Below are 15,443 nucleotides of genomic sequence, written 5' to 3'. Positions count from 1 at the left end.
GAATCCAGCGGCAACCCGTCGATATCACCGCCAGAGTAGCCGCTGGACCCATAATGAGCCCCAATGCCTTTAAAGCTGCTCATTATAAAATTAGCCAACATGTTAACTAAATGGCACAAATAATTTTGCAATGATTTAATTGCTATAGCATGGGATTTTAATGCATATTGTTTAGGGTGTCAGGTAGTCTCTCCATCTTCAAAGAGTATTGATGGGGATTGCCAGTCAAAACAATGGAAAATAGGAAAACAATGGGTTTATTTCCTTAAAGAAACAAATTCCCTTGGTTGCCGTCGCTTCCCAGGTGATCCATCCGGCTAATACCACCCCCAAGGTTAGGACCAGTTATTGATGGTCTTCTCTGGCCACCTGGGAGGAGTCTTTATTGTACCCAAGAATGCTAGGGAGAATAAAAGGAAAACATCTTATTCTGCTTTCAACTAAGATGAATTGTGGTTTTCAACTAGCCACCTAGAGGATCCATTCATAAAAATGGGGAACATCACTACCCAAAATCATTTGAGTGGGAAGGGCAGGTATTACTGACACTAACAATGTTTCCTTCCCTAATATGGTAACATTATGTTTGGTCAGGGGTGGTCATTTAGCCTGCCCGTGAATACAACCTACATTTCTCTGTCCTAGGACTTTGCATTCTGGAGGAAGAATGGCAGTTTTCACAGCAGACCCTTTACTTCCTGTGTCCATTTGAGCCTATATTTTCTTCCCCTATATTATTACTGGGAGTCAATTATTATGTTTCTCCCCTACACAGAACATGACATCACATTTCCCAACTGTGCTATTTCTTTTAGAGTGAACAGAGATTTTAATTTCACTAGGAAACTCAAGCCTTTCTTCTTCTCTTCTCTGTTTAGGGTCCAGTGGAAGTTGTAAGGGGCATTGGTAGATGGAAAATTCAAATCTCCCACAGATAAAACACCCCAAAACTGAAGATGTATTCTCTCTGAAAATCTAAATCTCTAAAGTATGAGGTTTTAATATTTTTATGAATTTCTAATAAAGACTCATGAGACGTGTTTTTGACTGAGTGCAATATATCATGGGATTAATTTTGTTTAAAGAAAATTTGCATTAGGTAGTTGCTAATCCCTCACTTCACTCTCTTTAGTGTGGTGGTCTATGATGGTATCTTGACTAAAATTATCAGCCTCATCTGAGCTCCATGAGTGTTCAAATTGTTCATATTTCGACTTACCAGTTTTGGAGCAGTACCATTTTCTGGATTTCCTTTGTTCAGGAGCAAAACAGGTTATGTGATTCTTCTTCTCTGTATCAATAAACCTACAATTAGCCTCGTTTACCAAACAAGAGGGATTATTTTTTTCCCGATGCATTGTTAAGGGTATTACTTTTCAATCGCTCTTTGTTCCATGTCTGGCAAGCAACATCATATATAAATCTTTCCACTCTATCACCTCTGTGTAATTCACAAGGATTTATTGAAGTGTCCAGGAGCATGGATTTTAATTTATTGCCACAAGAAACTAAGCAACATACTTTCAACCCTGTCTCCTGCATGGGCATAATTTAAGAAGATATGTAAACAATAAACTCTATTTCCAATAATAGAGGAATTAAGAGCTTATCCTTCCCTGGGACCACATATTGTTGGGGAAAGAACAGATGGTAAATGTTACCTTCTACCTGTTGTCTCACAGGACTGAGGACCTGTCCTGAGAGTTTGGAAATAAGTAAGCCTACATTCATCTGGAGAGGCAATGATTATTAAGACCCTCTTTTCATATTTCTACTCTCCTGGTGGAAATGGGGTCCACCATACGGCAGTATTTTAATTGTTGTCTTCTTGGTACACTAACCTGCAACCTTCCACTACATTGCAGTACTTTAATTGTCTTTTTCCTGGTCCACTAACCTGCCAGAACTAACCACTTATAGACCCTTTCCTGGTATTCTCGCCTGCCAGGATACAACTCCTACCACTACTATATGTACTCTGTGGTAAGGCTTGCTTCAAACTTTAGAAAAGTCTCTGACTTTTAATAACTGTATTGCAGTTCACAACTTCTTCCATAAGGGTATAATGCACATTGATGCTGTTTGCTCCACTGATTTGTTTGCACATGCATTGCAGGATATGTTACTATGAAGGAGGAGACCAAGAACTACTACCCCTCCCCTTGATGATGGACAGATGAACATGTCACTATGAGCAAAAACCCCTCCCCTGTCTAATATTGTAAAGATGAGAGGCATTAGCCACTAAGACAACTGTATCATCTATACATAAAACAGATGCACATGCTGCAACAGAGATTACAAAAGCAAAGTGACAGCACTGTTAGGCTGACACACATAGCTGCGCTAGACACGAAGAAGACATGCATTCATCATGAGGATACATAGCCACTAGGTCAAACTCCCGTTTAGACATGAAGAATGTTACCCACCCTCAATAGACAATAGAAAACATATCATAAACAAGGTAGAGGTGGAATGCATCTCTGGCTAGGCACACATGCGTCCCACTGGTATGGAAATATAGCATTGGTTAGCAGCCATTTTGTCTAAAATTCAAACATACAGGCAGCCTTTGAATGCACAAAATCCACTAAGATTTTCAGAGGAACACAGCATGGTGGAATGATGAAATAATAGATCCGCGTAGAGTTCAAGCAGTAACATGAAGGCTTCAGGCTAGGTTTCTAAAGAAATTAGGATGGGGTCGTTTAAAGGACGCACACCAGTTGCAAGATGTTGGTAGAGAAAATACAACAGAAAATGGAATTAAATGGTTGGAAAATACGATTTTAACAGTGCCTTGGCGAGAATGGAGTTTCAATCAAGACCTGACACATGCATCAAATAGCTAACAGGTTTAGGGCATCCAATCAGAGGGAAGGGAAACTATTTACTGGCGTTGACACACAGCACTGTTTTCTGGTTTCATTCTCAGCAAACAATAACTGGTTGAAACCGGTTTGTCTGCAAGCTAATGTTATGTTGGTCAGCAATAGATGATGCCAGTCACAGGAAGGAGGTTGTGTGCGTGTGTGTGTGTGTGCGTGTGCGTTTGCTAAATGGCTGTTTCTCATTTAGGGCAGGGAAATGCATTTTAATCCACAATGGCTTGACGAAGCAGAGTTCTAGCCCCTTAAAGAATGTATATGTAGCCAAGTTACTGTCTCAATCCTTTCCCACCTTAGGTTTTTGTGCTTTCACATGCCACTCATGATGTCACAGCCCTACCAAAATGCCTTGCTTTGTTTAGAACTGTGAGAGACATGGAGGTTTTGCTTGAGGTTTTGCTTGAGGCTCGTGTCATCCCTGTATTATGTGGGTTTTGTTGAATAAAACAGTAGTTTGTCAACTTTTTGGTCTCCTCTATTTTATGGGGGCATGAGATTTCCCCTGGCCTGACTCAGCTCATCCCATGGGGTATTTTGGCCATTTCTCAACCCTCCCCCTTGATGAGTGCTACGAGTGCTTCTATACTGCCACCTTTAGGCTCCTTCTACAACATCAGATAGGCGTTGGTAATGTATCTTGTTCAGGTTTCCCTCTTTACGAAAGCTGTATCCCCTTTTATTTATAATTGCCTTCTTTTGCTTCGGCAATGCTGGGTATTATCTTCCCCTTCAAGTAATCTCACTCTTTTTAGACTACTAGAAAAATGGTATCCTCTTTTAATTTGAATTGCCTTTCTTTGGCGGAGGCAATGATGGCTGTTATCTTCTCTTTCAGCTAAACTCCCTTTTTGTAGATAACATACATTTTGTTCAAATATTGCCCCCTCTTTACTTTGGTAATCGTGGTTAAAATATTTCTCCACTCGCTCTTTCTCAATATGATTGTTATACCAAAATGATTTCAGAGGGTTGCATTTCATCTGGTAGAAATCTCTTACTTTTGGCCAAGCTGGAGACGGATGTTCTCAGTTTGCAATTTTGGCAGCATCTTACATAGTTTAGCAGAATGCTTTAAATAACTTCAAATCCTATAACAAAAGGCTTTTACATTGGCTTATGCTGAGACCCGTACAATGAGGTGTAGGTATTTCACAAAACAGGAAAAAGGGTAATATTTGAAATCTGCTTTTGCAAGCAAAATGTTTTTACATTTATTTTTACATTTGTCATTCTCACCAAAACCAACAGTAAATAATTTTGCTGTATGCCATCCCATCACTTTGGCATTGAATGCTGACAGGATGTTTGATGCTGTGCATGCCTTTTCCATGGAAAATATTGAAAGGGTTGCTTGCGGGAAACACTTTTGCATTTGAGCAGCTGAGGTGGTGGTGACTACCCACCCTTTAACCTGTCACAGGGGTTCCATTCAGCAGCTTGTAACCCCCAAATGTGCATGTGCCAGCAGCACTTTTAGAACTTGTGTCTGGATTAAATCTGACTCCATTCTCTATCTTCCTTCCATTCATAGGCAGGGGTAAGATTTCTTCACCATGCTCATTTGGGGGTGGCTGTTTGCATCTAGAAGCTCCAATATGTATGCACCAGCATTCCTTTTTAAACTTGCGCCTGGATTATATCTGGCTGCAATCTGTAGGATTTTAGCCTTTCAAAGGGGTGCAATTTGGCAGTCTGAAGCTCCCCACTATGCATGCACCAGCAGCCCTTTTTAAACCCACAACTGGACTCTATATGACTGCATTCTCACTTCCTTCCACCCCACCCCCTTAGACATGCCATTTGTCAGCTGTCATTTGCAACATGAACCCTCCCCAGCTCCTTGCCAGTATCCTGTGGTCCTGCTTCAGCTACTTTCACTTGCAAAAGAGGACTGATTTCTTATTTCCTGTTTTTATCTGTTTCCTGTTGAACTACCTCTCGCTTACTTTGTGTACATAAGTACTTTCCTTAGAGCGTTTATTTGCCCGCGCGTCAAAAGCAAAGGGGGGACAGAGCTAAGTGTTACTGCTAATATATATCTATCTTGTTTTCTTTGATCCCTGTAAGCCCCTGTTAGCCACAGAGTACGCAAAGCATATTCATATTAAACTCCAACATAGCACCCAACTTAAACAGTTAATTACGTACAATTGCATTATACTCAGCTGCCACTCTGCACCTGCACACACAAATTAAATCATTGAACAAATTAGCTCATACTACTCAGACATATCTTTCTAACAGACACAGCGCTCAAACCCCACCATACACCTATTACCCATGATATGATTCCACCACATTATCTCATCCTCCACAGAGACCGCCCACACAAACATGGTGGTGGTATTTGCCATCATAAGTATTCACTCACACTTAGCAACCACACACCCACATACTCTTCCTTTGAAGCAATCTCTCTTACTTGTGCCAACCCATCACACCCACATGCTATGTTTATCCATCTAATTTACCCCCATAGGCAAAATCCCACCTTCCTATCAAATGGACTGACTTCACAACTGACAACTACAGCTTCTCATGCATCGACATCTCCCATGGCATGTTAAACCCTGGTAGTTCTCACCTAGACAGACACCCATACAAAAGAGAATCCTCTCTCCACTCACACCCTAAGACTTCCCACAACTCATCACCTACCCCACACACATCACTTGAGACACCATAGACTTTTGTATTTCCAGTTCAAATCATGGATGACCACTTTCCAAATCACATCATGCTCACTATACCACACAAGATCTCCCCACCTGCTACACATTCACCTTGTACGCCAGCTGGGCAAACCAAACTCATTACAGGGACAACTTTAGCACCACTCATACCACCCTCCTCCCCACATATGCATCCCTCCATTCTCCTAAAATATTACAAAACAATAATCATACACAGGCATTAGACAAAATGACACAACTCATATCACACAATTCCAGCAACTACCATCATAAGCCATGGCCCACCAGTTCCTTCCCCTCTATCAAGCATGATGCCCCATGCATCAAAAGAGCCTTGCTACAGAACCCATTCCCCACTACCAGGACACACACCAGACACTTCTTTTAACTAATACAAAGCCACCCACTACTTCCAGGCACTCCAATTGGCCAGATACTGTACACAGAAACTATTCAACACCATTGAATCCCTCTCCAAACTACCATCCACACCTTCAATGCTCTCATCCACTTGGGCATGCAACTCTCTCATGAACTGCTTGAACCCTAAAATACACAACATCAGGCTAGCCCGCCTCACTGCACTGCCACTCCTACCCCCACTCCTAAACAATCCAACACTTTTTACTCATTTTACCCCATCATCAAAGACTCTAACATGAACTTTACTGCGAAAATAATGCCTTCCCACTTCCTGGGTGATGCATGTCCACCTCAAGCTGAATCTGATTGCGTCACCACACTGCCTCCACACTGGCTCAATGTCATCAACTACTTTCTCTTATGTGGTACTATCCTCTATGCACTCCAAAATGGACGAATCTCACCCCTCCTCAAAAAACAATCTCATTACTATCCTGCTATGCCTCCCCAGAATCATGGAAGGCTTCATCACTACCCAACTGCAAAAACACATCACCAAAAACAAACGTATCACCCCTTTCCAATCTGGCTTTCGACCTGGACAAAGCACAGAGACTGCTACTCTTAACATCCTCAATGGCCTCCACAAATTCATACACAATGGACATGCAGCACTAATACTACTCCTCAACCCCTCTGCAGCCTTTGATACCATTGACCACAGCTTTCTTCTCAACATCCTATTCCACAGGATGAAAATCTCAGGTACAGTGCTCGACTAGTTCGCAGCCTTCCTCACTGGCAGTTCCTACTTTGTCTCCATGCCTCCTTATCAATCCAACCCCACCCCAGACAAGTATGGGGTCCCGCATGACTCCTCTCTGTCTGCACCCCTCTTCAACCTATATGAAGAATCCATTGGGCAGACCCTTAGCAAACACAACATCCATTTCTACCAATATGCAGAAGACTTGTAAATATACTTCCAAATCTCACCCCATTCACAACCCAGTATCCTAAAAAGCTGTCTCTCCACCATCTGAGACTAGAAAGCCACTCACATCCTCAAACTCAAATCTTGCAGTACCTCTTCAGTCCCACCCCCCTGGTCCCCAAAGGTGCAAAACTGACTTCATCCCTGGATCAAAAATCTCACAACAGATATCACACTCATATTCCTCTTCACACCTGTCAAGCCCCTTGGCTTCACCATCAACCCCCACCTTTCCTTCAGACGTCACATAGCTGGTGTCACCAAAACATGCAATATCCAACTACACCACATACACCTCCCAGACGATCCAAAGGGGGTTGAAATGCTAGCCCTATTGTGTTAATTGGAGGACGGATGGTGGAGGGTCTCCAGACTTAATGGAAAGGCAGTGGCCGGCATTTGTGAGCCGAAACACTGAAAGTGAAACGGGGTGGGAATCAGACCTGGGCCCTAGTATAGAGGAGGAAGACTGGGACAAGGCATTACGTACGTGAAAAGGGTTTCACAGAATTCAACACACAGACTGACACAGTTACAAGTGCTCCATAGTACTTACATGATGCCAGAAAGGGTGGCTAAATTTAACACCCAGAGGTCGTTGGACTGCCCAAGATGTTACACAGAGGCAGAGATTCTCATACACATGTTCTGGCAGTCCTCAATAACACAACCCTTCTGGAATCTTTTCAAGATCAAAGCATAAGGAGTTGGTATAGGGACTTTTCTGTGGACTACTGCTCTGTGCCTGCTCAGTATTTACCCGCAACCAAAAAAGAGCAAGCATGTGACCAAACTTCTAGATTTCACCTCTATATTGGTGAAATGGAGGGTGGCAATGGCATGGAGGAGAAAAGAGGGCCCATGCTTTGAGGCATGCCAGACGGATATGCAGAAGTTTGGTAGAGCTGACACAGTGGTATGGTAGAGGGCTGTTAAGAAAGGGTCCCAGGAAATCAAGGATAATAATATGGCATGGAATGCCCTCATACAAGCCCTGTTCTGCCCATCTGATGAGAAACCCCATTGAGCAGGGACTGACAGCAGGGATGATTTCAGGGTGGTGGGGGTGACAGGACAGGAGGAGAGGGCACAAATTGGGGACTTTGAGGGGGGGAAAGGGATAAACAGCCACAGTGGAGGACTGGGACATTGCCAAATATGTAGTTGGAAACAGATGATAAGCTGTTGTTCTGCTTTAGTCCTATATTGGTATGTTGCAAGGGCATGGAACGCTAAAGTCAATGTGTATGCATATGGAATGTACAATAACATGATTTATTAAATGACACCTCATACACAAGATCAGACATATCCATCCCCTAACAACTTCCACAATGCAGTCCAAGCACTGGTTCTCTCTAATCTGGATTATGGTAATGTTCTCGTCACTGGACTCACCAACAGCACACGTGCCACCATGCAAGCCATACAAAACACAACAGCCAGACTCATCCTTCAACATCGTCAACCTGCCCACACATTCACACATCATCCAGCTTTGCTCAGCACCACTGGCTCCCCATATCCCATAGAATTCCCTTCAAAGGGCTCTGCATTGTATTCAAAGTTATGGACCACAAAACCCCATCTTACCTTCATGACAAACTCAAATCCATCACCAACACAAACACCAGACAAGCCACCCAGTATCTTCTACACATTCCACTATGCAAACTAACATGCATACAAAATGAAGTGTTTACCCAGCGCGCACCTAGAGTACGGAATACCCTACCTCTTCACATCATCCACACTGCACACTCCATTATCACTTTTAGAAAACATACCTATTTCCACACACATAACACTGCCCTTCTCCACTTCTTCTAATGTATATCCTAATGCACCCATCCTAAAAACATTTAATAACTTCTGTTTCACTTCCCACCTTGTCAACCTTTGAACCATGTAAGCTACCCTTTAGATGAAATGTTCATTGATGGACACTGGCACACATGTGTGAAGGGGCATTGTTGAGGAATGGCTGCCCTTATCGTTTCTCATTCTTCATGTGATCAATCTGCAGCATAGAAGATGTTTGAAACCCATTGTGGCCACACTGAATCTTAAAGCAACTAGGGCATGCTATTTCAAGACTATGGGCCTCATTACGAGTGCGGCAGTAAGGGGTTACCACTGCCTTCTGAGGTCCCTTAGCGGGTCCCGCTAACGACAGCTGGTTTTACCAGCCACCCTTAGCGGGAGCCGCTAAGTGACCAGGGAGCTAAACACAGACCCGTATTAAGGGGCCTGTTATTAGCTCCCTCCCCATTCCCATTGAGCCCTATGGGGGCTCGAATGGGAATGGGGATGGGTATTTTGAATGGGGACTTACCGGGTCCTCCAAGGTTGGAATGACCCGGTAAGTCCCCATTCAAAGAACCCAGATACGGACAAGAGTTTGGAGGCAGACATGGCGCTAATAGCACCATGGCTACCTCCAAACTCGTAATGACCCCCTATATATTCCCTGTTGGAATTAATCAAAACCATCTGTGGGGGACTTGCTTGTGAGTTTAAACTAATAACCAGATATTACACCCAACGTTGTCCTGCACAGTCATACCTCAACCAATTTCTTTCAGTTGGCTGCTGGACTTGCCCAGAGAAAAGGTTGTGTTTAAGACAAATGGAAACATTACTGATTGCAACAATTTTGTGAAAGTGTGCTCTACTTTAAATTTAACAAAACTGCCAAAGTCTCAGAATTGTTTCTTCTTTCTCGATTTTGATGTAATATTCTATAATCTTCTTGCAATTTGTTTTAGGATGTTCACTCCAGTAGACAAAATATAAAGATGATTTTAAAAAAAGTAATGCATACAAAATGCAATATGAATACAAAATAAAATTGATATTAATCAGAAATAATGTTCAAGATCAATATAGAAGTTAGCAATAATTCATTATGCATACCATAGTAATACTAAATGAATCCTATATGAAGCTTCAATAATAAACATAATTAATACAAATGTACGAAATAATGAAACATACATTAAAAACCTAAATAGAGTTACTATTTACCAGAAGTAATAATTGAGATCATGCAGTATCATGTCACTGTACACCAATTTGAACGTATTATTAAAAGTTGTAAACCTTCCCGGGCCCCCAGCCCGATGGTATTTGTAATATTCTGTTGAGAATTAAAACTCCTTTATTAGATAAAACATTGTATCAGCTAGTCATATGGGTTAGCCGATAAGGAACATGTCCTTGTACTTGGACAGAGTACTATTGTGCCGGTCCTTAAAAAGGGGCCTCGAGACAAAACTTCCAAAGACAGAATTCTTGCAATGCTAGATGCACCTGCCAAATCTATGCTCAAGTTCTTCTAAATGAACTGAGTAACTGGATTGATGAATTGAGCATTATACCCTACAATCAGGTCTTTGTAAGAATTCTAGTACTTTAGATAACATGCTAGCATTGGCTACTAAAGTTGAGATCACATGGGAAACAAGTAACCATTCCACATACACTGCCTTTATTAATGTTGGCATAAATTGCAGAAATTGAATATTCCTAGGGGTTTGCTAATAATGCTTACTGCCCTACACTCCAATACCAGAGTCAGAATACCCCTAAACCAACTAGGAACTGTGATAGACTGGGTGCAGACATGCATGGGACTTAAACAGGGCTTTTTTTAGCACCTACTCTTTTCAACTTGTATTTGGCAGACTTAACTATGGCTCTTATAGATGAAAGGCTTGCGCAATTAAAATAGGGAAAGGTGTACAATGGATGGGATATGTGGTTGACATGGACTATACCCCAAATGGCGTGCAAGCCCATCCTAACCTATTGAGCAGATATCCGTACAGAATGTCCTAAAAATACATGTTGAAAAATCCAAGATTATGGTTTACAATCCCATCATAACTAACTTCAATAGATTGACGCATATCCTTAATAAGTGTACCTTGGAGTTAATCAATCACAGAATACAAATATTAAGGCAATATTTTTGACTGTAGGTTAAGTTGGCATGCCCAAGTTTAAAATACTCAACTAAAAGTCTGACAGCAAACTGGTTCCCTTAGAGCTTTCAGATACAAACATGGGTGGTATGCAGTAAATCTACTGGACTCCTTCTAAATCCCTTACATTTTTATGTTCAGGGTATCATCCTCAACTGGCCAGGCACCGACCTAGTTGATTGTGGATTCTGCACCTAATATTTTTGTACATCTTGAACTGGGCTTGAAAAGCATTGGAGAACTAACGGGGATCAAACTATTGTTGTTTTCTGCAACTATATGGTACAACCAGTAGCTTGAAGAAGGAGAACAACTAAATTCAAAGCCATGTGACAAATGTTCTTTGCTAAAAATGGTTAACCAATTTACATTCACATGGCCTTTTTTTAAAAATATATGCATTATTATGTGGACTTGTATATATTTTAAGTGTCTATTTCGTGGTTGTGATGTAATGTATAGTTTGTTTTTATGGCAACAAGCCGAAATAACCCATTGTTTGACTGGCTGATTTATGTCTTATATTTTAATATATTTAAAACTATGAACACAGAAGAGAATAAACGGCTCTTAGTTCTCCAGATAACGTAATGGAGATAACTCTGGTACATGAGTCAGGCAAGTAGAAAACACGTTGGATCCCATTTAAAAACAAGTATGCATTGCTCAGAGGTCCTGTTATGTTTGCACCTATGTAGAAGCAGGTTTCCTCCACAAACTAAAGTCACACGCACTTCAAGTGAAAAACAAAGGTGTTAATGCAGATGTAATCATATGTACGTCAGGAATGTCATTTCACCACAATGCCAGGGCGAGTGGAAGTGATATAACACGTCTCTTGACCTCCAATGACATCACAGGAAGTGATGACATTTGACCCCACACTGAAGTGACATTGCGAGAAGCAATGGAACATGAGCTTTCACTCCTGACAAGAGGCATCACATAGCATTGTTTCTAAGTACACTATGAAAAATATGGTTACGATATCAATGTAATGTAAAATACATTTCATACAAGAATGTATCACCATATGTATTGTTAATATCGGTATGTATAGGCCCATATTACCACATTTCTGTGAATGCAAGCATACGTCCAAGGCCAAATTATAATGATGTGTTATTATATAGCACTTAACCGTAAGTGCCGTATATATAAGTAATATACATACAACATCACCCAACCTATGTTGGTGCTCCTTTATCAACCTCAGCAGGATGAAAGACTGAGTTGCCCTTGATGGGATACGAACCTGTAGATCACACACACTTCACAGCAGCAAGCACTCAAACCCACTGATTTATCTTACCAGCTATAGTACAACGAGCAATTACATGTCTGAATGTTCTCAAAGTCAGAAAGCAAATTACACTCTGTAGTGGATATCATTAAACTGGTAACTGAGAAGTAACAGCAGGCCAGTTCATCTGCAGGTCTGGTCTCGACCAGCCGTTAAAGTAGGGACCCGCAAAGGGACCTTGAAGGCAATTATGGTACCGCAATTAGCGGTACCGTAATTGCCGCCTTCCCCATTCCCATTGAGCCCTATAGGGCAGTAATGGGAATGGGGAAGGGCCATGGTGGCATGGGGAATTACCGCCCCGCCAACCTTGGAATGGGGTGGTAATTCCCCATTCCGCCATGGCGGACTCCGGCATCGACCATGGTGCTAATAGCACCATAGTTTATCGCCGGAGTCCTAATGAGGGCCATAGTCTGCATTGTGAATTTGAGGTGTTTAATAACATACTAAATCAGTTACTCAGCACTTGAAGTGAGCCTGAAATAAACCTTTAATGAGTCTAGCAATTACTGTATAGAATTCCAGAAAGACAAAGGGCCTCATTATGAGAACAGCAGAAACCCGCCAGACTTGTAACACTTTACTGGCACCTGACTTCCCGGTGCACCCGGGACATTACAAGTCCCGGCGGATCGGGGAATAAGGCGCTGGAAAATGTTGTTCCCCATTCCCATGCTAATGTGGCCAGTGCTTCCGTGAAAATTCTGCGGGCGAGTGCCGTTGCACCTGGCATGTCAGACCGCCACAGAGTTGTACTGTGGTGGTCTGGAAAAGGGTGCCGGTACGGTGTGTCCGGCCCTCCTATTTTCTGAACACCACAGTTGTAATGAGGCCCAAACTATTTGGTATTTCTATTCTTTCTTATTTAGGGTCACTGCTAAAAGTGTTACACTTGTGGAACCCCCTGTTTTTTTTTTAAGAGACCTGAACAATAAAGCCAACCACTACAGAAACAAAGAACCACGTGATGCTGGGCACAGCCCAGGAGCTTCAATTTAAAAGAAAATACAAAAATATGTTTTTTTCTTTTTTTAGGGGTAGGAAGGGAAACCTCAGGGGTCGCAGGAGTGACGTCCCTGATGTATGTCTTTGTTTTTTGAAATTATTTGCACAAATTGAGCAAATGCCACCTTGCATCTACCCATGGAGGGGGAATTTACAATATATTCCTATGGGATAGGCCGGATTTTTACAGGTGTAAATACCATGCTGGTGTAAAGTCAAGCGGTTTTGGGAGGCATAGGGGAAAAGGAAGGCGAAAACATAATTCAGTTTCCGAGCTCAAACCTAAAACTTGAATATGCCCAGCAGCAGAAAAAAGGTTCAGGACCCCTTTTGCCTGTCTTGATGCACCCGTGACTTTGAAAATGTGCTGCATTGTTTTCTTATATATTGTTGCAGGAATCCAGCTCCTCTTCAAGTTTGATGTATTGCAGGAAGACACCCACCAGTCTATCCTCAGACATACTAGCTCAGGTCCAACATGCATGTAGCCAGACACGGATCAGACTCACCAGACATTTTCTGAGCTGTGATCCACTTGTTCCCCTTTTGTAATGGCTTGCAGTCAAAGTATGATTGTCTGAAGGGTTGCCCAGAACAATGCCAGAGGTTAAGATTCATTTTAAACCTTCCAGCCATCACCTCTTTTGTTTTGCCAAATTCATTTACAGGCACCAACAGTCTACTCCCTTTAATGGGGGATAATCAGGAAAGTACAAAATAATACTATATTCATACCTACCACTGAAAAACAGACAGCACACTATGCCAGTGACATGTGACTTCATTCGGGATAGGAATTGTTCATTCTTGTACTAGTTGATCCCTTAGCTTCTGTAAGGAATCACATTGTTCCCAATACATTCAATTTCCCGATAGATAGCACTATCACACACACACACACACACACACATGATGTAAGAGAACTGGTCCTGACAATATTATTCCTGCACCCCAAGTGCAGTCACAGTTCATCATTAGTCTATTCTAACATAGCAAGACAGTTCACATGCCAGAGCTTTGTAACAGTGACAGGTTTGTAATTGCCCTACCACTAGGATGACCTGTACAGTTTCTCTCTGGAGATGTGGGTGGTGTGGCTTAGTGGCAGAACCTGGTTGGCTTCTTATCGGTTTGGGGTGAAAACACAAGCAAGGTGATAGAGGATGGCAAGGTCCCAGGCAGTGTTTTGGTTTTGGGGGAGGGCTAACACCATAGAGGTGGGGTCACCAACGAGGCGAATGCTGCTCCGTTCGTGTTATGGTTGTATGGTTGTCAAGCATAAGGAAAGAGAGGCAGTGTTAGGATGTCAGGTATTGTAGGGAGGATCACATTGGTGTTAGTGATGATTTTTGCATACCTACCGTTTCAACCTCCTTCAGTGCCGGTACATGGGTGCCACAGAGGAGTTGAACACATTTTGTTGGGGGGAGATATGCAACATAAAATTGAAGATAGGCACCATTATCAATGGAGGCCAGCGTTTCACTTTGGGATTAAGAGTGGCCTTTGCTCCCATTGTCTCACTGCCTATCATCTGTTACTCCCCGTTGTCGAGTGCTGCCCAGCAACAATTCTATATAGCTCTATACATTAATGTGTATTCTATAACTTGGCTGAGTGTGCCTCCTTGTATCATTGCCTTTATGAGTTTTGCACAATGCAAATCTCTCGAATCTGCGAAAAAGTTCAGATGTCTTTGTCTGTAGTAGTGTTGATAGAATCGTCTACTTGTTCCCCTCGTCAAAGCTTCATACCTGGTTAACTAGAGATTTTGACAACATGAAGCAGGCATTCTTCCTTGTCACAAAACAATGTCTATCAGGCACCAGGCAGAAACTACTCTGTCAGTGTCTGGGATGACATGTTGAATGTGTGTTTGTCATCTCTTCTTACGCTAATGGATTTCTCACCAGCCTTCAGCAGTCTGGCTCCCTAAGAGCTACTGATTCTGGGATGCATGAGCGTTTTGTTTTTTGCAAAAAACCTTGCATGCAATAAATACAGAGGCTCCATATTGCCTTTATTGGGAAGCAACTAGTAGGATTAGGGCAGTATCAAGCCTCATCCTGTTGGGATAGATGTGGTGCATTGGGGGGCATCCGAGGTCTTTTGATGGATATGAAAATACCTGTTAGCTAAATAATTGTGTTTATCAACTATTGTTCAGGCTAGAGTGCTTGCACCAAAAACACTGGTGATGTGCCC

The sequence above is a fragment of the Ambystoma mexicanum genome, chromosome 5p (genome assembly GCF_040938575.1).
Source record: "Ambystoma mexicanum isolate Mex_15411 chromosome 5p, UKY_AmexF1_1, whole genome shotgun sequence".
Classification (NCBI taxonomy): Eukaryota; Metazoa; Chordata; class Amphibia; order Caudata; family Ambystomatidae; genus Ambystoma; species Ambystoma mexicanum.
Note: the sequence above shows the minus strand (reverse complement) of the source record.